The following is a 23,796-nucleotide window of genomic DNA, read 5'->3' on the forward strand; positions in this document are numbered from 1 at the left end:
AGGAGAGAAGGGAGGAACTCCTATCAGAGTCCTCCTGGAACTCCTATCAGAGTCCTCCTGGAACTCCTTTGGTTTTATTGATCTATTTCATTTCAGTTTTATATCTATTCATCTATGATTTCTATTTTCATGTCTGAGTAGATCCACATGTTAGATCCAGGGTTCATATAGGTTTGTGGGATTAGCCCCAAACTATAGATCTGCCTTGTTGTGATATTCATGATAGATCTATAATTATTGCTTGTTCTAGAGTAATTAACTAGAATATTGATCATAGGATTGCATATACAAGCATCCTTGTTATCCCATCCTGACATCTATCTATCATATTAGGATTGCTAGAGAGGGCTAACCGCCAATTTAGCATTCTAATAGGTCAAATCATCTCGCGCATAGGCCTGGCTAGAACCTGTCGATCGATGTCCTCAACTGACTATCGGTCGACGTAGGTAAAGGTGTATCGGTCGACGTCCCAATAGGACCATCGATCGACACTCTTTCGTTGTCAACATACTAACCGTTGAGACACGAGATCTAGCGAGTTAACCAGTGAAACATGCGACAGCTGATCACTGAGTTAAGCGGTTGAGCTCTAACATATCATGCAGGCAACAAATAGGTACCTATAGGAATTATAATCTCCAACACCTGAATAGAAACCCTAGATCTAGCAACCATCCTTCCATCGAACAACTCTTGCCAAGCTGAACAATTGACTTGTTCAACTTGTTTAATGCTTTGTTTATTTAATTGCTATTTTATAATCTATTAGCCTAGTTTATTGTAACTTGTTTAGATCTAATCGGTTCCCTAGCTCCTTGTGGATTCGATCCCTAAGTACTATAACTCGACCTCTTTTGATGAGAATAACACTCTTTACGGTAATTTGAGTGATATAACTATACTCAAAGGAATATATATCCTTCTGTTTAAGTAGTTGAGCCATGTAAATGTCTTCCTCCGAAAGAAAAGCGTGGTCCGGGGCGACAATAGAAGTCAAGATGGCAATCTGGGTTGGAGCTATCCAGGATGAGAGGACACAAACCGCGGAAGCTACACAAGGATTATAGCTTCTCAAACTGCAGACAGCCTGGTCTTACACGTCCAAACTGCAACCAACCTGATCTGTAAGTCTTCAGTAAGTCTTTTGGAGGTCTTCTGTAAGTTTTCCAAAGGTCTTTTCTATGTCTTCTGTAAGTCTTCTTCTCTTTGAGTCTTCAGTAAGTCTTCTGGATGTTTTTTGTAAGTCTTCCAAAGGTCTTTTGTACGTCTTCTAAGTCTTTTTCAAGTCTTCTTCTCTGTGAGTCTTCAGTAAGTCTTCTGGAGGTCTTCTGTATGTCTTCTGAAAGTCTATTTCTCTGGGAAGTCTTCCACCTATCTATCTATCTTTGTGTTATGACTTCTCTATTGTGTGATGAATTGTCTATTGTCTTATGACTTATCTATTGTCTTATGATTTCTCTATTGTCTTATGAACTATCTATTGTATTATGATTTATCTATTGTGTTATGATTTATGAATTAAATTTAAACATTATAAAAAAAAGTTAATCCTTACAAACTAGTTGTGCAAGGCTAGTTTGGTACGAGGATAGGTTACAAAAAAGGTCAATCCTATCTTCTACCCTTTTAACGTACTTCAAGGTTACAAAAGCGGACAAAAGCATCAAGGTTCTTGTACAAACTACAAATTATTGTGGTTCGTGCATATCAAAGTCTTCATAGTCTTTGGTGATAAATGTGCCATAGGCAAGAACATGTTCAAACAACTTTGTCGCCATCTTCTCCCTAATACCCTTCACGTTCTAATTACAAAAGGCAGGATGAAATGATGGCATGCCAAGAGCATGACACTCGATGTACTTCAAGGCGTACACACACAATCACCACATTCTACCAAAGGTACTCCGGCTTTCACTCTCTCAATGTGAATGGCTCTAGTGTGTACCTGACTCGCTCTTAGTCGGAGCTGGGAAATTCAACAAGCAAATAAGGGACCATTGTGGTAAAAGGCTTCATTAACTCGGCCAGTTGAGCAGTTCTAATATGAGTAGGAGTGCTGTCCCAGATGGTTAAGTGTTTGTTAGGGATCGATATCCAAATAGCAATCCAATGATCGTTGTTGTACTTTACTGGCGCGTATATATCATCCACATATGATCCCCAAACCTTCTTTGTTTGGCGATATTTTGGAGCTAAGCCTTCATACAGATTATACGACCCGGCAGGGAGCGTTCTTCCTAAACCGTTGTAACCTGTCTCTGAGCTCTTAAATTCCCCGTACTTGTTGATCCACATCTGTTCAAAATGATGATCAAGAAAGCAAAGGCTATCAGTCCTAAAATGTTCTGGATTGTTTGAAAACCGAAGCCTCAGTAAATTGATAAAACCATCAACATTTTGCATTAAAAACATAACAAGGTAGACAGATTTTTCAAAAGAAATTGGGAAGACTTCCAGAAGACTACGAGAAGACTTCCAGGCGACTTCGGGAAGACTTCTAGAAGACTTCGGGAAGACTTCGAGAAGTCTTTTGTAAGCCTTCCTGTAGTAATTTGAAGTATTCTAGAAGTCTTTTGGAAGTCTTCCCGAAGTCTTTGAAAGGGGTACTTGTTTACGAGACTTACGGAGTCGACGAGCCATTTCATGGGGGTTCGGAGGATGGCATACCACAAACTCTCACTTCCAGGAGTTTTTTTTAAAGAAAAGGTAGTTTATAATCCCTGTAAAAAGCAAAACTCAATCAGCAAAACTTGACAATCAGTTTGGACAAATATGCATGTGTGAGAAAATTACTTATGGATCTTTTTTTCAAATAATCAACAAGCACTTTTACCTTATGCTTGTCAACGGTGGCAAACAAATCATATTCATGACCAATCTTCTTGGTCGGAATGATCAGTTTGGCTGTTCGGTTTCCCTTAAAAGAAGATTGATGTGCCGCATCAAGCTTCCTTTCTCGATCACTCTTTGCCCGGCATAGTGCCATAACATCATCTTTCTTTGTCTTGCATCTCCCGTCCTGCTTCATTAAATCTGATATGGTTGATTTTTGTTTGTCCATAATGACAACACTCGGTTCTTTAATACCACTCGGATCTATGTTGTCATCATGTACATTATTCAGACTTCTTACTTTCTCCTGATTCACACTCTCACTCAGCAATTCTGATTACAATAGTAATGTCAAGATCGTTGTTGAGTATAACCAAATCACATGAAACAAAATCCATACAACCAACCACAATCCAAGACTTCTAACATAAATGAGCACAAAGAAGCGTACAACTTTCACTTCAACTTCCTACTATTTTGCCCAGTATTTCTCTGTACTTTTGTTTTGGGAGAGGTTTTGGTACTAACCCCTGGTTCGAGCGCAGGCTTAGTCAGGTCTGAAACTGTGAGTTGAAGTTCATTAGAGTTAGTGCCTTTCTGGTTGATTCCCACCTTCTTCTCCACATATTCCATTTTATCCACAAGAAGATTCATTTCTTTTACGCACTGCCCAAACCCATTAGTCATTACTTTCGTCATATCCTTGAACATTTGTTCATTCTTTCCTCTCTTAAGCCAATTCCAAGAAGCAGAAGATTCTGTAGGAGGATCTGAAGTAGGCTCTGAAGGAGCCTCCGTAAACATCTCTGTACGAGCTCTCTTCTGAGCTCTTCTATCTTCATTCACAGTCTGCTGAGGAGGTTCTTGCTTCACATAGACATGATTGGTCAACGGCTTAGTACCTTCGACTGCCGAACACTCTTGGGTCCACTTCCAAGAACCTTTAGAAGCAACCATGAAATTTTCACCAACTTTTCAACCGCCACATCAGTGTTATCATTGTCCAATTTAGGGAACATTTCACCAATCTTCTTCGCTACATAGTTTAACACGCGAGTCTGCAGTAAGTAAATATCAAGTTATATATATCAAGTAAGTAAATATCAACTACATTATTGGGAATAATCAGATATACTTGTGTGGTTATAGCCTATTTGACAAATTTCGTCCTTTATGTCCCATGTAAGGCAGCAAAAGGGGACTAGGCTTGTTTCGTATAGGCTTTCCAAAGCTTGCGGCAAAGTCAGGCATAGCAAAATAGGCCCAAAGTTGGAGAACCTGAATAAACCATCTACAATATAAGTCCTTGTCAAATCTTTGCACTTCACAAAGTCCATCAGGAACTTAAAAGCCAGTCCCCCCCCAAGGGTAGGTCTCAAATTCTTCAAGATCCATCATTAGCATTGCAGGACTAGCCCGTGTAGAGTTTGAGTACTTTTCCCCTTCAATGAATCATGTGTAGATGGCTAGGTATCCAAGCCGCATGCAGTCATCCCAAGACCACTCTCCACATCTCTGACATGCTGCTATTATTTTCTGAGAACTTGGACCAGCATCAATATCCACACCTAGTATCTCCATGAAACGAGCCAATTCATTTGTCACCTCTACATCCAGATTTTCCAAATTCTCCTTATATTCACAGTTTAGACTAGTAAGGTGCTCGAACTCAATCAGGGATAACCTCAACGGTTCTACACCAATAAGACAACATAGCTCATACTTCTTCTTGATATCAAGCTGGAAACAGAGAATATAATAAACCAGCCTTGACGTCCATCCAAATTTCAACTCCCAAAACTTGATGAACACTCCCAAACTTGAATTCTTCAGCTCCTCCCATTCATCATCATGTACATGAAGGAAGCAACTTTGGGTCATACGCAATGCTTTTCGATGCAATGGGCTATTCCCCTAAGGTGAAGATCCTCTTCGGAAGTTCTGGTAATTCCATTTTATAGCCTACAAAACACTGAAAAAAAAAATCTCAAACACAAACGGAACATAACAAACAAACCAAAATGCGAAGACGTCCCGAAGACTTCCAAAAGACTTCCAGAAGACTTTAGAGTCTTTAGAAATTCTTCATAAAGTCTTCGGAAGTCTTCCGTAAGATCTCTGGAGTCTTCTGAAAGATTCCGGTAGAAGACTAATCAAATCGAGAGAAACCCTTATACATCAAACAAATGGGTGAACTTACAGTCGGAAAGCGGAGAAGTTGAGGTCCAAACAGATAATGTTCGCCGACGACAGCTATGGTTACAAATCTTCCAAACTCGATAGGAAAGAATAAGTCACGATGGAGAAACGAACGGTATCAGTTCTGAAATGAAAAGTCGACAGCAAACATAAAGAACTTAATAGAAGTGGAGTTCGACTACAACAGAAACGGTTTCAGATCTGAAAAAAAAAATCAAGGGGGTTAGTTTAATGTACAAAAATAAACTTCGGCGAGGAAGGAGAAACAAGATTTGCCGAAAACACAAGATTACCTGAGGTGAAAAGGACGGAGAAGAGTTTCGTCGAAAATCGTCTTTATAATCGCCATTGAAATCGCCTCAGAGCAAACATCAAGAGTTTTCGCGTTTTTACTAAAACAATTTCTTAAAACACCGAAAAGTGAAAAAAAAAATACTAGTTATATGTCCTTAAATTATCGGCTTAGGTTAAATATATATTGGTTTATTTTCGGTTATATTAAAATTGAAGTTAAAATTAAGGTTTCGTTCGGTTTAGAAGTCTTCTAACATAAATTACACTGGAAGACTTCTCAAGAAATATTCTAAACCATTCAGCCAAGAAGACTTTTTGAGAAGTTTTCTGGGAGTCTTCCAGACCCTATAATCAAACAACTAAGCAAAATCCACATCTTAAATTTAAAAGAAAATTAGAAAGTGTTTAAATCAAGTTATTAGACAGTCACTAAACACATATATGTCAAATTAAAAAAAAAAGAAAAAAAAATAGATAGGATTTCAAAATCTTACCCTAAAAATACCAACACTACTACAACATATGTTACCAAACCCTAAACCAAAGGCTAACATGAGTCAATCTACATTTAGTCATCTATGTTAATAATAATTTAATTTTAGTAAACCTAAATTTTTATCATTTAGAAATGCTTAGTAATATATGATTTCGATTTTTTCTCTTTCAAAATATGTTTTAAGAAATCATTAATTACTTTTAAGATCTAATACGTGAGAAGACTTCCCGTAGAAAACTTCTGGAAGACTTTGATTTAGGCGGTGGGAACCCTAAATTCTAATAAAAGTTAGGCGGAATATATCAGAAGACTTCTTGGGAAGTCTTATGTGAGTCTTCCAGACTCTATAATCAAATAACTAAGAAAAATCACTTCATTAAGCTTAAAATATACTTAGAAAGTGTCTAAATCGAGTTATTACATAGTCAGTAAACACATATAAGTCAAATTTAATATATATATATATATATATATATAAGATTTCAAAATCTTACCCTAAAAATATCAACACTACTACAACATATGTTACCAAACCCTAAACCAAAGACTATCATGACTCAGTCTACATTCACTCATCTATGTTAAAAATAATTCATTTTTAGTAAAACTAAACATATATCATTTATAAATGTTTATTATAACATGATTTTAATTTTTTCCCCATCAAAATATTTTTTTATCAAAATTTTAAATTATTTTCACGCGGAGGGTTATATAATGGTAAAACTCAATACATATTTTTTGTTTGGTCATAAGGAGGTTGTTGTAATTTCACTATGAGAATAATTATTTGTATGTCTTCTCACGCGGAAGGTTATAATGGTGAAACTCAATACATGTTTTTTGTTTTGTCATAAGGAAGTTTTTGTAATTTCACTACCTTTTTGGGTTACTTTTGTATTTGATTGAATTTGGGATATACTTTTGTATTCAAAATCAAGTTTTGAGTCATTTTTGATAATTTTCCCGATAAATCATCTATGTTTAGAAATAATTGTATTTTTGAATTACAAAATTATATAATTATATTTTTAAGGTGATAATGCGAAAGTTATATTATTAATTATTATCATATATTCTTCTTTTTTTTTTGACTAAAAATTATCGTATCTTCTTTTGATAATGTAATCAAGTTTGTTATCGAGATGGATATGTGCCGCATTTACATTGGCCATTGAGACAAGCTTGAAAATATTCCCCTTTTGACCTGCATATGGGAGTGCAAACACGGGCATTACATATGGAATCAGAGGGGCCAAAGGAAAAACCCAGGTGTCTTTCATTAGCGCACTGGCATATGTTTTGCACACACATGATCTTGGCTGCACTTGTACATTTCAGAACATTACAATCAGAATCGTCGTCGCAAGATTGTACCAACATTTTCGTACCTGTTATATTATAATATATTATTTGGTCAGAATGACAATAACTGGATGATGAATATTAAAATGAGGATGGTGATGGGTGCAAGAAAACATAATCTTACATGTTGTGAAAGTTAGAATACCGATAAATATCAAAGCTGCTTTCTCCATTTATATTGAACAAATATGTAATTTATTTCTGTTTGATTTGTTTGTGTAACTAAAGTGAAGAACTTGGAGACTATTTATAACTATAAGAAAATAAGTTTTCTTTTTAATAACTGTAGAGATTCGGTGACCGAGGTCAACTGACTAATGATAATAAATTTCATTCTTTTTATTTCCATGGATGTTAATATATATTATATCTTAATATATAAAATAGTATATATCTATTTTAGATTAATAAAAATCAAATAGCATTTAAACGATGAAAATAACATACCTTCATGAATCTTTTGAATCAAACCTATTTAAGTTAATAAATTTGAAAAGGTTATTTAGGATAAGAAACTTATTTTTTATCAAAAATATATATTATATAAGATATGATTTGGTGACTATAATTTAAAGTCATAAATCAGTAACTATTTTCTTGAAAATGGAATCAGTATAGCTATTTATCACAATTTGTAATGATCTTTGTCGTAGCCAACTTTTATATGATAATCAATGACTAATTAATATGAGGAAAGTAGACAGCATAACAACTTTGACATAATTGCTCACTGTTGCAACATTGTGATGAATTGTGACATAATGGTGATGTTGTAAGATAAGCTGCCAATGTAAAAATTTGAAACAAAAATAACCGACAGACCAGGTTTGTCCAGAGACATAACGAATAAAAGGGCTTTTTGGGTAAATATGTAGGAGTTTTAACTAAAAATAAAAGAGGACAGCATAGTAAAGCGAGAATTTAGAGAGAATATGTGGTTGCATACTTTTTTTTGTCATCTGATGGATTTTCATTCAGTTAAAACTTTGAAGTGCACATAACCAACAAAGTAAACAGCCTTTCGAAGCCATAAGCCGATGAGGTAAACAATACGACTCGGAGCCAGAATTTAGAAACATATCAAGGATTACTTAAAATAAAGTAAAAACAAAAGAAGCATATGATCCCTGAAATCTGTGGAGCACACAAACAACCAATAAGCAGGTGAAGCTGTAAGGTTTAGTTTCGGATTTATTATCTTAAACCTAAGTTTTTTAGCTAGATTTGTTTAGCTAATACTTGATCAATTTAACTTGATACAATTTGTTTGTTTGTTTTACAGGAGACAAGACACAAAGCTTTGGTTATCCAGTTCCTTTGTGGTACGTCTGGGGGAAGACCTATGCTTCCAATTCACTATCTCAAGTATAAAGAGAGTAATACAAGAGACGTAAGCTCTAAATACTACTTCACCAAAGTTTAGAGCTAAGAACAACAACCTAGTTCTTCTACTTCGACTGCTATCTGCTCAGGTAAGCTCAGATGATCTTTTAACCAAGACAATCTGCTTTCTCCTGATCTCCACAATCTGCTTTCTGTTTCCCGTAAACCTCAGGAAACCAACTAGTCGCTATATATATGCAGGATGAGGAGAGTACCCTAAATTTCATGGGCTTATCGCTGCAGGCCTTATCGCTGCAGGCCTTATCGCTTCAAGTCTAACACACTCAGACATCGCGGATGGGCATTAACCCATTGTCATCGGCCCAACTGGATAATAGAGACCACATCTCTACAATCTCCACCTTGGTCTCTTCCCGACATTGAGAAAGCTCTAGAGTCACTCCACCGCCGACTCACTCCTTCTCTCTTCTTGTTGAACCTTTTCCATCGGAGAACATCTACTGATTCACCAATTTTAACTTATGCATTCGTCCACTTTTCTATCGCGATTCTTCATCATACATACAATCGGTGGCAACCACATTCGCTGTGCCTCCACCTCGATTCAGCTCCAAACCGGCGAGTTATGGTTCTTCTGCTACACTGCAGAAGTTTTCTCCAATCATTGGTTCCCAAAGGACCAATCTTGATTGTCAAAAAAAGACATCCTTAGAATGAAAAAGATATAAGATTCGTCGTAGTCGACATAGAAACTAACCGATATTCTCAGCCCAACGCCGAGAGAGCCGAGAGAAATCGAAGTCACCATAGATGTTCGATCCATCCGGAAAACGAAGAACTGTTCGTGCCACTTCTCATCTGAATATCTTCTATGACGTAGCGACCTGGACGCGAAGAAACAAGGAAAGTCCCAGGGGTCTGATTGTTCCGTTTCACCATAACGAACTGACAAAACTCGCTAAGACCAAAAGCGAGACCCTCCTCCCTAGCCTTAACAAGAAACGCAACAAGATGCCTGGGGAAATTTGGGAGAAGCTGAGAGAGGGATAACCCAAGATCCGCCAAGATCTCAAGTATCGGCTCCGGAATCGGGAAGATAAGACCGCAAGAATGGAAAAAGGAAAGATAGGCTCTGTAGTAGCCCTCTCTCACGGTTTCAGGGGTCTCACCCGTTCTGGCCTAATCAAGAACAACGGAACGATCGACCCCATGAAACTCGTAAAGGTTCTCGAGATCGTCCGCAGTAGTAGTTGGACGAGGAAAATTGAAAGACGAACACATCTCGATCTCGAATAGAAAGATTTTAGAGCAAGGAAGAAAGAGAGCTGAGCTAGGAAACGGAGATAAGGCTGAAAGAAAGCCTCCTACGTATATATAAGCCTCCCTAACAGCTCTATCATCGCTATCGAGAAAGGCAATTATAACCTAGTCTACTCCCTAGCAACGACTAAAGTATCCGTTACCAATTAAAATAATAATAAAAGAAAGCACGCCGACAAACGGTTCTTTTCGAAAACAATCATTAAAACCGAACCCGAATGATGTTAACCGTAAAATCCAGACCAAAGGATAACCGCCCCTTTTTCCTTTTCGATCGAATCAAAAAAGGGGTGGAGGACAAATGTTGGACCCAATTTTGGTCAAGACCGAAATGGGCCCCGATCATAGACATGGGCCGAGACATGCCAAGGCCCACAACCAGAATCAAGCTCGAAGAAGGAGTCACAGAGGTCGCAATGATCGCGCAACAAGAAACTGAGATCGCGGAGCTGGCACGGAGATCTCGGAGTCGATTTGCTATAAAAGAAGGAGAAGAAACAAGGAGGTGGACCGTTGAAAACCCTAGAGAGAGCCTTACATTCATATCAATCTTATTGTCTTCCCACTTTTAGATTCCTTCTTGATCGAACTTGTGTGTTTCATTCGATCTAGTTTGACTCGTTGTGTTCGATCCCAGTTATCAATAGTCTATTTTCACCTACTGGAAACTATTTAACATCGTTGTGTTCTAAATATATCTTCCCCACATTATTTATCTTCCTTAGATCAACCCGATCACTATCAAATACTTTGTGTGGAATTTAGGTTCTACATCTATGTCTACAGCTTCTGCTTCCTCTACTAAGCAAACTTGCTTCTTGAGAAGCTTGTAAACACTGTCCAGCTTTTCCCTAACCTCGTCCATCTGGTCATTCTCAAGGATGGCTATAGATCTCTTTCTCTCAAAATCAGTGTTCTTGGTGTTTTGCTAGATGCCAAGTTCTCAGTAATTCTCACTGCTTCTTCTGGATTCCTAGTGTTGAAGTTCCAAGCATCAAGAGCCGTCTGATACTGCACCGCGATGCCTCTGAAGAAACTACTGAGCAGTTGTACTTCATTGAATCCATGGTGTGGGCATTCCTCTGATAAGACTTGAATCTGAACCAGGAGCTTCTGATAGATTATGTACGGTCATGCGCGAATCTTGCTCCTCAAGTTTTCAACACATGCATCATCGAATAAGTTACACAAGAATGCGTTCTTGATGTCGGCCCAGGATGTAAAAGATCCTGGTGGTAACTGCTTAAGCCAATGCGAAGCCTCTCCAGCAAGTGAGTCCTTGAAGAGCTTGCAAAGTAGGTAGTCCTTAGGGACTCCATTGACTTTTATAGCAAATATAAGATCCTCGAACCTCTCCAGACGGTCCATAGGATGCTCGTGACATAACCCACAATAGGGTGTATGTCCCACGAGTGTGTAGTACTGCGGATTCACCTCGAAATCACCTCTTTGGATAGCATGAGGACAAATAGTTAATCTGTTGGCGTATTACTGATCTGGACGGTTGTAATCAGCCAACGTTTTTGGTCGAGCAGCATCATCTACAAGTTGAGTAGCTCATGTAGCATCAGTATCGCACTCAGGGATTGCAGCTCCCTGAGCATATATCCTCTGACCTGCCGCATTACGCAGATGACCTTTCTGGGCATGCAGGTCCCCATTATCATCTCGTACAAGAATCAAAGTCGCAACCATGTCTAGCGGCTCAGTATCGATTGATGTTTGGACTGAAGTATCGATCGACGTCGCGTGGAAGATATCGGTCGATGGAAAAGTAGCTTCGGTCGGCGGTAGTGAGCGAGTGTCGATCGACGAGACTGGTGTCTGGGTCGACGGTGGTTGACAAGAATCGATCGACGAACCGGTGTTGTTGTCGATCAATGAGGAGCGTCTTCCTTTGCGAATTGATTGTTCCAAACTTGCAGGATCTGATGAGAATAGCAGTTGAATTTCCTTGTTGCTTCAGGTACTGTTGGGCATGCACATGAAAATATAAGAAAAAAATTTTGTGTCAGAAAGTGGTTTTAAGAAATAACCTAGAATAAATTAAATTAAATCTATCAAGCAATCAAAGCTCCCCGGCAACGGCACCAAATTTGATCTCACTCAAATTATCCTAAGGAGTGAATTACTATCTCAAATAAGAGCTTTATTTGTAGTATTTAGAGATTAAATTCATAGGGAGCTATGGAACCTAATAATTCTAATCAGATTGATTAAGCTATGTTGATTATGATTAAATGAAAAGTTGCATGTTTGTGAGCAAGGCAGCTGCTCGATTGATTTGATTGGGGTTTTGGTACTTAGATGAAAGTAGCTAGACTTAAGGCTTTTATTCAGGTAATCAAGATTATAATGCTACAGATGCCTAACAAGTTGTATGCATGATATTATAGAGCTCAACACTTATAAACAAACCGATAGGCTCTCGCTTTCTAGGTTGTCTATTGACCAGATAAAAGTGTCGATCGATGATACTATAGGAATATCGATCAATACACTTGATGAACCGTCAACCAATTATTCAATTAGAATATCGATCAACGTGGTTGGCCAAGCTTTATCACGCAGGTTGAATGTACTCATTAAGCTTCATATATCAGCTTTCGCCTTAGTCTAGCAATCTTAGCTCAATTAGGATGGATTCAGGGTGAGATGCAAGTGATGACCTTTACCTCAAACTCCTAGATCAAGTTCAACCTAGCTAAACTACAAACTGGCTTTAATGACAATCCTAATGATGAATATCACAACTTAGCAATCTATAGTTGGGGCTAATCCTTCATAACCTATTTTAACTCTAAACCTAACAAGAGAACTACTCAGACATGGCTAAGCAATTCATAACATCAATTTGGTATAAAAACTGCATAGATAAATAGATAGATATCAATGGAGTTCCAATCACAAATCTCTTTGGATCTTTTCTCCAATCTACAAAAAATCCTAGAAAACCTTTTGCAGTGAAAATAGTTAAACAAGAAAGCACACTTTGCCACTAACATGTTGGCAAGCTTATATAATTAGGTTAAAACTCGTCAGGGGTAATGTTGTAAATTGGTGAAGACTTGGGCTTTAAGTCTTCTTGGACCAAACGGGGTTCTATGTGCTTTGCCGTCGATCGATGTCACTATGTGAACATCAATCGATTATTTCTCTTCAGTGTGGACCGATGGTCGTGCTCGATGGTCAGCTCGAATGCTTTCTCCAAATACCTCCAAAATGCTCCAAAATTATCACTTTCTTTCAAATCACTCATGATCCTATAAATATACTAAATAGACTCTATAATATAATAAATAGTAGTTAAAACACTTATAAACCATGGGTAAAAGTGGGTAAAATCTATGGCCTATCATGCAACTATGAAAGACAACAGTTAACACTAACCAGCAACCTGCACATGTACCAGAACAAGAGAAATCGACCCCAGCTGTACCCTTATTCGTTGAGAGTGTCGATCGATGACATACACCCAATGTCGATTGACACCATATGGACGAGCATCAACCTGTCATGGATCTGCAGGCAACGAAAGAAAGAATTCCAGTTGAGAAGAGAGTAAAATCTAGAAAACCCTATGTTCCCAAACATCTCAGAAGAGAAGCTAACAGAGCTGAACTTGATGGATTTCAAAAGAGAGTAAAAAGGATTCTTAAGGATATGTCTTTCGAGGATGCATATCATAAGTACAAACTTCTTCTGAGAAAGCAGAGAGACATATAAGGACATTGATCTGCTATTTAACAAGGTCAGCCGTAAACCCAAGAGGACACTAAAGAAGGTACAATATCCTGAGGAGTTCATGATTCCATGATGTATACATAGCCACAATTTTCCGAACGCCCTCTGCGATACTGAATTGGTGGTCAGCATCATGGCAAAGGACACTGCTGAATAATTAGGAGTAAAGTTTGAGCCTTCTGAGGATAGTTTCACCTTCGTAGATAACTCCCGAACAAACTCAGCCGGCATGATCAGGAATGTTAAAGTAGAGATTGGAGACTGCACTGTCCCTCTGGACTTTCATGTCATGGAGATCAAATCTTGTTGGACATTTTCACTTCTTTTTGGAAGAGCCTTCATGGCTACAGTGGGGACAGTTTGTGATCTGAAGAAGAATAAGATGTGTCAGACTAATATCGATGAAAGTGTCTTCTATGATCACGTGGAGAAGAACAACAGAGAGGAGTTTATTTCATGATAGAGATGTCTAAAGAACAACTGATTCAAATCGCGAGACTGCAAAATCAACATCAGCGTCGATCGACACTCAGACATCAGTATCGGTTGATACCCTCCAAACTTCAAAACAAACCGAGACTGCAAAGCCTAAGTCTAGGGGAAGGACCAGAAAGTAGAATAGAAAAAAGAAGGTAGATGTAGATTTCTTGTCACTGGTTCCTTCACAATGTCACAAGGGAAGTTTTGAGTATAGGGTGTGATGCAAAGGAGGTATACAGCCTTTGACCAAGGTCAGGGTGCTATGTGATCCAGAGATGAGAGGCAAAGGGAAAGCTTCTGCAGGAGCTCTTATCATCTGCATCAACAATTTGAGGAAAAGAGACACTGAAACTTGTTTTGAAGCACGTTCTCATTCTCATTCGGACTGAATCAGAGATCTCCATAAGTCAAGCTAATGACTGAAAATAAGTGATGAGTGAGAGGCAACCCACTATTAAGTAATTTTAGTTATATTAAGTTTTCATTTTATACTAAATTTTCGTATTTATTTATTTCAGAAAAAGATGCTGATCAGTATCGAACGACACTGTAGCAAGTGTTGAACGGCACAGTAGCAAGTGTCGAACAACACTGTCGCAGACGTTAATGTAGCAAAAACACTGTTCATCGAGAAAAAGAAAAGATCCAAGGAAGTAGAGTTAATACACCAGTATCGAACGACGACTGGCCAGTATCGGTTGACACCACTTCACACGAGCATCGGGCGACATCTGATCAATGTTGATCGACGCTCATCACATACGGAAGGTAAAACTTGTTTTTCCTTGTTAAATATTTACATATGGTTTATTTTTCCACCAATCTTGGACTATATAACACTGGGTATGAGATTTGTAGAGTTCTCTTCTCTGGTTGTATGTGTGTGTGTATAAACTCCAATGGAAAAAGATGAGAGCTTGCTCTAGGGGATTTAGAAAGGGAGATTGATGAGAGTGTTTGTGAGAGAATAAGAGACTTTGGAACAGAGATTAAGAAACTGTGAGATTAGGAGAATAAGAGATTATAGATTAGGGTTTCAGATTCAAGAACAAGTTTATCATTCATGAAGTGGAGAGGGGAAATCCCCCTTACTCCCTCAAGTGTTACAAAACGTCATCTAAGGCTTATATATGCCTTTACATGTATCAAAGAATAAACCTAGATCCTATGGACATAAATGCAAGATAGATTGGATGGCTAGGATGAGAGAAGGATGGTCTTTGATGTTCTGGTGCTAGCTGTAAAGGAGAGGCGTGTATGGACTTGATGGATGGCTTAGATACTTCAGTTTGAATGAGCAGCCAAGATGGATCCGTGTGGGGATAAGACAGGTCCGTACACTCGCCCTAACTATGCGCAACACTTATCCTTCCTCTTTGGTTGATCCATTCCTCTTCTTGATTCGCCCTATCTTTGCACCTGAGGCCATCTTCTCTCTAACTCCTCCAAACACTTCACATGATCAGTCTAAGTCTCTCCTAGACTTGACTTCACAATATAGATACTTCAGAACACTTATGAAGCTTGATTGAACTCTTCTGGACATCTTCTAGAGCTTGCCCTATTAATGTACAAGCTCTATCTCCTTTTTAGTTCAACACTCCCCCTCAAGCTTGACTTTAGGAGATCCTAAGTCAAGCTTGGAACTCTGAAGAGTCTCCCTCATTAAAAACCTTACAAGGAAAACCCTTTGGGACAAAACCTTGCAAGGGAAAAATAGTAGAGATCTCCAAAGCCTAGGGATTGGCCAGTGAGCTCTTGTGCCTTAGAACCAGTGTGGTTGGACACAAGAAGCTCTGGATCACGGCCTAAACTTCACACACCTCACACACCTTCTTGGACTCTTCTATAGAACCGGTTTAGTGTCTCCCCCTTTCACCGGACTTCATGCCATCTTGAAAGGCTAGGAACGACCTGATCCTCTCCATTGAGTCTCCAAGTAAGGTACCTGATACATTATTCCACAAGTGTATCAGTACTTATCAAAGAACATAACTCAATCAATTCATGCTTATAGACCGTCTTAGTAAGACTAGTATTCCTTATATATTATTAGATATGTTGCCGTCTAGTAAAACTAGTATTCCTAACGAATTCAAATGATTCTTAACAACTCTTCTTTAGTAAAACTATTATTCCTGATAGATTACTAGATATGTTGAAAGCGATTAATTGAATTGGGTTTAGGGAAACTTCCCTTTTTCTTTTGTGAGGAGTGACTGGATTGGCTTGTCACTTTAATCCCTCACTTGCTGAGCTTATCAGCTCCTTCTTGTATCATGCAAGTTCACCAACACTCCCCCTCAAGCTTGAGACCGAGTATAGGAAAGATCCAAGCTTGAAGGTAAGCGCATACTAAGCTCCATGATCACTCTTGTGGGAACACCTCCATCTTCTTCACACTTGATGCTTACAGCCCCACTTAACCACCATTGCACTGAGGAGATACATCAGCTCACTCTCCAAGCATATCACACCAGAAGCTTATTGAGTAGCTTTTTTCTTCCCTCTACTTCGGCTTGATCACTCCATGATCAGCTTGCAATGGTCTTGGTCTTAATTGCATCACCCTCTTGGTGATGCTCTTCCTTCCATGTCTATTGTCCTCTCTACACTCATCTGATGTGTAGGCTATGGTGACTCAGCCACCATGGACAGAACCACAAGTCATCTCTCCATTGTCACAACATCCTCTCTACCCTATTTGGAGCAGGCTGTGGACTTCTCCACAGAATGTTGGCAATAGGCTTCATTTCTCCATTGTCACAACATCCTCTCTACCCTCTTTGGAGCAGGCTGTGGACTTCCCACAGAATGTTGGCAACAGGCTTCATTTCTCCATTGTCACAACATCCTCTCTACCCTCTTTGGAGCAGGCTGTGGACTTCCCACATAATGTTGGCAACGAGCTTCATCTTATCATTCTCTTGTAATGATAAGGAGGAAACAGGTATTGAACTTTGGCTCTTCAGGTTGCTCATTTGAATCCCCACTGTTTGATCCAAAAATGGTGTTTATGATTATAGTGTTTGTTGAATCATACAAATAAAAGAATCTAAAGATAATGGTTAGATTCTTTGAGGTTTAGGAGAACTCTTGAAAGAATCAAATGAGAAGTGGATATCAAAAACAATTTTTAGATCAAAGATTCTATACATGAATGATTACAAGTGGAAATAAATCTAAGAATCTATAAACTCTTTGAAGAAGTGTTAGGTCTAAAAATGGAGAAGATAAGATCCCCTTCACTCATAAGGAGGTAGCTCCTTATATATAGAAAGATGAGGCCTAGGTCTTCCTAGCAATATGGGCCTAGTTCAATGTCTAATGAGCCTTGAGGAGGATGTAAATCCATCCCCAACACCCACCGCAAGCTTCAGACCGAGTATAGGGGAGATCCAAACTTGAAATGAGCCTCAATGAACATCAAGACCAGGAGCACATCACCCTAACAGTTGTGCTTTAATAACTGATCCACCCTTTTGCCTTCAGCTTCAAGTACCCTCAGATCACCGGCCTTCCTCGTGGCTTAGGTGGTGACCTTCTTCTTCTTGTGTGTCTTGAACTAGGAGCTCAACAACCTCGTGGCCTGCGCTTCTTAAACCGGCTTCTACACACAAGAACCTTCTCATTGCTCCACACAATGGTTGGTCTTCCGCTTGTATGTCTTGAACCACGAGCTCAACAACCTCGTGGCCTGCGCTTCTTAAACCAGCTTCTACACACAAGTACCTTCCCATTGCTCCACACAATGGTCAAGTCTTCCTCTTGTCTTGGATAGTTGGTGAGCAAAGAACACTTCTTGTGAACCTGAAACACCACTCAAACTCCAGCAAAGATAAGACACAAGAGTATTGGGTTCAATCCTTGATTAATCATCAAGTTTGATTCCCAATCTCACAAGCATTGCAACAGATTAAAACAAGTCATTTTCAAGTTCTATCTTTGCAAGCAATCTCTCTAAGCACAAGCACTTTCTTTTTCAGTTTTATGCAAGCTACTTAGGCATTTTTAAAGCTTCTTTACTCAGCATTTAGACATGAATCTAATGCTTCAATGTAAGACAGCCACAAGACTATATGCAACAGCTTTCAATTCGGTTTCAATCCAAGTATGCAAGAAGATTCAATCAATCACAACAAGCATCATTATGAACCGGAGCTAAGCATATTAACATATCTAGTAATCCTAGTAATACTGTTAAGTTACTAGACATTTTTAAATGCGCTTACACTGCTGCTAGTAAGCCTAGTATATCTAGTAAGATTTTAGGATTACTAGGAAGCCAAGCTCTTTAAGTATCCTGGGACAGATTCTAAATTCATTTTATTTCATTTAGTAATCTTTTAAACTATCCTCAGGTTTTCAATCACATCACATCATCACAACCAGTCAACAACACAAGCTCATTATCAAGATGGTTTATAGAATCGCTTACAAGAAGGAACCAGGTTGATTCCTTTTGCATTTTGTGAAACCGGCCATGACTTTTGTTGGATTTGAGAGCCTGGATCATCACCCACCTCCTTCTCCTTCAGTTCATGGCCACCATCTTGTTTCTCATACTCAAGACCTCTCCTTGTTCCATGTCGTCTAGGCGACATCTTCTTGGACACCAGTTTGACACCGGATGAGAGAACACTTCTTGAACAAGGCGATTTGAAGCAGGTTTGCTAAGCCTCTCCATACACCTTTGCTTCCAAGGAGAATCACCATCAGGACGAACAGTAGAGACAGAGAGACAAGGAGAACACTTCACGGCTTCACACTTCTTCTTCTTGAAGAATCTGAGCTCGGATGAACATGTCTTCTTGGCTTTGGTTTGAGCTGAGATGAGAGCAAGTGCTTTGCGGAAGCTACAGCTCAGGTTCTGATGAACCTGGCTCTGATACCATATGAGATTTGTAGAGTTCTCTTCTCTGGTTGTATGTGTGTGTGTATAAACTCCAATGGAGAAAGATGAGAGCTTGCTCTAGGTGATTTAGAAAGGGAGATTGATGAGAGTGTTTATGAGAGAATAAGAGACTTAGGAACAGAGATTAAGAGGCTGAGAGATTAGGAGAATAAGAGATTATAGATTAGGGTTTCAGATTCAAGAACAAGTTTATCATTCATGAAATGGAGAGGGGAAATCCCCGTTACTCCCTTAAGTGTTACAAAACGTCATCTAAAAATTATATATGCCTTTACATGTATCAAAAAATAAACCTAGATCCTATGGACATAAATGCAAGATAGATTGGATGGCTAGGATGAGAGAAGGATGGTCTTTGATTTTCTGGTGCTAGCTGTAAAGGAGAGGCGTGTATGGACTTGATGGATGGCTTAGATGCTTCAGTTTGAATGAGCAGCCAAGATGGATCCGTGTGGGGATAAGACAGGTCCGTACACTCGCCCTAACTATGCGCAACACTTATCCTTCCTCTTTGGTTGATCCATTCCTCTTCTTGATTCGCCCTATCTTTGCAATTGGTGTTTTTGAAATTGTTTTATAGAGTCAAGAAGGAGATTTATGATATTTTTTAATTTTTACTTATTATCTAACAACTCTCTAGCACAATTCTTAGATTTACTGATTGCATATTGTACTATAGATACCAAAGTGGATGAACTACCATTCATATCCACACTTGCTGAGAATGTTTGAAGGAACCGAAGCTGACCTGCAACCTAATTGAAAATTATTTTCTTATCTTTGGGCTTGGTATACACTGGATCAGATTCCTCCTACAAGTTTGAAGGTATTAGAGTCTGTGAGTTTCTTATTCCTCTTTCACCTCTCTTCGGCATCCATAAGTATAAAAGATTGAGATGATTTCCTGCAGTTTAGAGGGATAGAAATGTTTCATGCGACCCCATTATTCTATTCTAATGGAATGATCTCACACATTATTGGAAGCGAGGAGTAGGTACATTAACGATGACCCCATTATTCGCCTATACTTTGTCAAAAAGAAGAGAAAGTTACATATGTTGAGGAAGTCAATAAGATGAACAGGATGGCTATTCATCACTATTCATTGGCATTGAGATAATAGGATTCAGAGAAGAGAGAAGAGAGAGGGAAAGAGTCAGAAAAGCCTACATGTTGGTCCAGATACTTGTTTTAGTAAGAGTCCATGTGTCCTTTGATCGATACTCCCAAGGTAAAGCCTGCACCTTTTACATGTAAGAAATGAGGTTAGTAGATGGGTTAGTCAGACATTATTAGGTAAGTTGTTGGCTAGAATGGATTTAGTTGCTATAGTATATAAAGTGCATCTAAAGTCGCCATTGATTTGATGTGGCTTGCAACAGGTGATGGTAGTAAGTTTAAAATTGTTTGAATCCCTGCAAAACCTTTTTAACAGGATTATTCTATGTTTTTCTTGATGACAAACAAAAGGATAAGTCTGGGGGAGTTGATATAAAATGAATTTTACTTATTTTAGACCATGGTAAAATTATTTTATTGAGTCTATTATATCTGTTTGGAGTGTGTTTTAGAGTATTTTGAGGTTCAGGTATGTTCTGGATACTTTGGTCATTTTGGAGCTATTCGAGATGCAGAACTGCATAGGTGCGTCTGATGTAAGCTATGGATGGAGACCTTCCCATAGTGCGATTGCGCTGATCTTTTGACACAAGATACAGTTTTGAGTTATCTTTCCAATGCCAACGGTTTGAGGTCAATCAGCATCATATAGAAGTCGTTATGCTTGTTTTACTGAAGAATGGTACGCCTGACTCGCGAGAGGAAGCTGTCGAGGATATGGAAGAGTGTCGATCGACACTAATACATAGGTATCAAATGACACTGATGCCATAACATGGGCCGAGTCTATTTTATGACTGACTAAGGCCCAGAAGTCACCATAAATTACCTTAATGCCCTTGGACGACTTGATACATAGTTTATATAGTTTTCTAAGCCATTGTTGATGACTAAGTTTTTGCATTTCATATTTTATTGTTTTCTCTTAAGTTTGGAGAGAAGATTAATTATCCTTCAGTGGTTGATTGGAACTCCTTGGTTTTTCTATTTGATTTATATGATTTCTATTCAGACCATGATTTGTGTTATTGCTTTCATGTCTAAGTAATCATCCTATTAGATTTAAGGATTTCATGAGCTTAATGTCAAACTGATATTCAATTAGAATTGCTAGGATTGTTTATAGATTTCTACACCAGGGTGGCTTATATACTAGGATCTAGAGTAGTTAGAATAACATGAGAGTGTGACTAATTGCTTGAACCTTGAACCAAAGGACAATTGAGAGGCACGAGAGTGCAATGAATTAATGGAACCCGAGCTCTGCTGTATTAGATACCTAGGCGAATACAAGAGTTGCTCTAGGAATTTAGTTAAACTTAATCGGTATCTATAGACACCCTATAGGTGTATCGATCTATTCTCGTTTGGTATCGCGTACGAGATTATGAATAAAGATTTAAACATGTAGACTCACAGGAAGAGGTGGAGATCTTATAATTGTATTCGAGTTCTAGAATTAAATCTATAAAATCCTTAGCATCCTTGATTTGTGTTTTGAATCCCTTGAATAATAAATCCCTAGGTCTAGTGTTTTCTCCTTATCACTTACAACTGTTATATCTATTTTCCGTTTACTGTTATACTATTATTTGCCTAGCTTGATCTTAATATTTATAGTCTATTGTGTGTCCACGCTCCCTGTGGATTCGATCCTCAAATACTACAATGAACCTCTTATTTGAGAGAGTAGCTTGAAAGTTAATTTGAGCTTATCAGAACTCTTCCAGAAAGAGTTAAGTTATAAGCGGGAATTTAAAATATAAGTGGGAAATTAAAATTTAAGCGGAAACTTAAATTTCAGTGAAAACTGAAATTTTAAATCACATGAAAGTTAAAAAAAGGTATACATTATGATCTAAGAAGACACATTAAAGCACATGACTTGATACTCTTGAAAATACTTAGCACTTTTGGAAGTTAAAAACTCATCTTAAAGTTACTAAACACTCTTAAAAATACAAGTTTACAAAAACTAACTGATATCACTCAAATTACCCTAAGGAGTGATTTGTAGTTTCTCAAATAAGAGATCGAGTTGTAGCACTTAGGGATCGAATTCCCAGGGAGATAAGGCACACAAAAGATTTATTACCTATGTGGTCAAGCTAGGCAAACATGTTTAAATGTAAATAGCAGTGGTGTGAGCAAGGTAATTGCTCGGTTGATTGATTGAGGTTTTGAAACAGATATGAAAGGCGTTAGAGTTAGGGTTTCTATTCAGACTAAGTTAGAGTTAGGGTTTCTATTCAGACTAAGTCTCAAAAATACCTTAGAAGACTTACCGTGAAGTCTTCTCGAATAAACATGTTAGTTTTGCAATTGACAGAATTGTGTCAGAAATTTGACTTTCTTTAGAAGACTTCCCTAGAAATATTCTCAACGTTGGTGGAATTCTTCTCATCGTCGATGAAAGTCGTTTTAGGTTACTTTTGTAATTTTCAAATTGACAATTGAAACTTAGATATATAATTTTAACAAGAAGACTTAAATATTTAATTGTCAAATTTGATTTTCTTTAAAAGACAAAATCTTGTCGACTTCCATTGAAGTTTTCTGCCATAATACTTTCCTCGAAGTCTTCTAATTAAAATTAAATATTTATTTTTCTTTGTCAATTGCAAAAGTAACCTAAGACGGCTCTCACCAAAAGTAAGATGACTTCCACCAAAAGTTGAGAAGACTTTATGAAAAAGTCAAATTTCTGACACAATTCGGTCAATTGTAAAACTAACATGTTTATCCGACAAGGTTTCCCGGTAGGTCTTCTCGTTTTTTTGTTAACAAAGAAAAGTTGGAAGATTTCGAGAGAAGTCTTCTCTAAAAACACACAGAAAGTCAATTGCAAAATTAACCTTTTCATTGGCCAGAAAACTTTTGTAGAAGTCTGGAGAAGACTTCTACATAAATTTTCTATGCGAACATATCTATAAAAAAATTCAAAGATGATTATTAGATCATGTGAGGTTCATATTTAACTTCTCCAATCACATATAACTTTTTAGTGAAAGTTACCCATTCATTCTTGACCAAGAATTATGAACTTGAGTAAATCTCATAAGCTTATAAATTTTGAAATAAAAAAGTTGGGATTTTGGAATGAAGTAAAAGAGGAAGTGAAAGGGAAATGGTTTATGTATGTAAGAAATAAGAATACAAAGATGTTGATGTTAATTGGGCTTTTTGCAAAATTGACCTACAACTCAAAGTCAAACACAAAACTAATCTCTCTTTTTTTTGGAAATTTGTTTTGCTCTATTCACCCCACAAGTTCATATAATTCACGAAAATGCCATCAATTTTTTTTCTTTTCAAAAATGACATTTTTACTCTCTCACCCTCATCATCTTCAAGTAATTACAAGATTGTCATTGTCATCAATACCCTAACCACCATGAACAACCAATTTGAAGCTCTTAATGCTCCCAAAAATGATTTACCATTCTTCTTTCTCCATTCTTATGAACTAAACACAACATATCTCTCACTTTCTCTCCACATTAAGCTAAAAACCCCAAATGGAAGTCGTCTGGAAAACTTCCTGGAAGTCGTCTAGTGCATTATATTTTAGACGACTAACAGGTAAGTCGTCCCAGAAGTCTTCCAGATCTGAAAAACCTGCATATCCAAAAACGTTCAAATGGCTTAAAACATAAAAAAATAAGTGGAAGATTAGATAAATCTA

The 23,796-nt window shown here is 37.9% G+C and overlaps 1 long non-coding RNA gene and 1 pseudogene across 1 annotated transcript; one reads left to right on the forward strand and one right to left on the reverse strand.

Moving 5' to 3' along the window:
• Positions 1-750: 750 nt before the first annotated feature.
• Positions 751-23,777, reverse strand: LOC117131858. The gene is made up of 2 exons (XR_004455259.1): positions 7,314-23,777; positions 751-7,215 (listed from the first exon to the last, which is right to left on the reverse strand). It is a non-coding gene; the product is annotated as an uncharacterized LOC117131858 (long non-coding RNA).
• Positions 7,275-7,356, forward strand: LOC117132286 (annotated as a pseudogene).
• Positions 23,778-23,796: the final 19 nt, after the last annotated feature.

This window comes from Brassica rapa, chromosome A02 (assembly GCF_000309985.2).
Source record: "Brassica rapa cultivar Chiifu-401-42 chromosome A02, CAAS_Brap_v3.01, whole genome shotgun sequence".
Classification (NCBI taxonomy): Eukaryota; Viridiplantae; Streptophyta; class Magnoliopsida; order Brassicales; family Brassicaceae; genus Brassica; species Brassica rapa.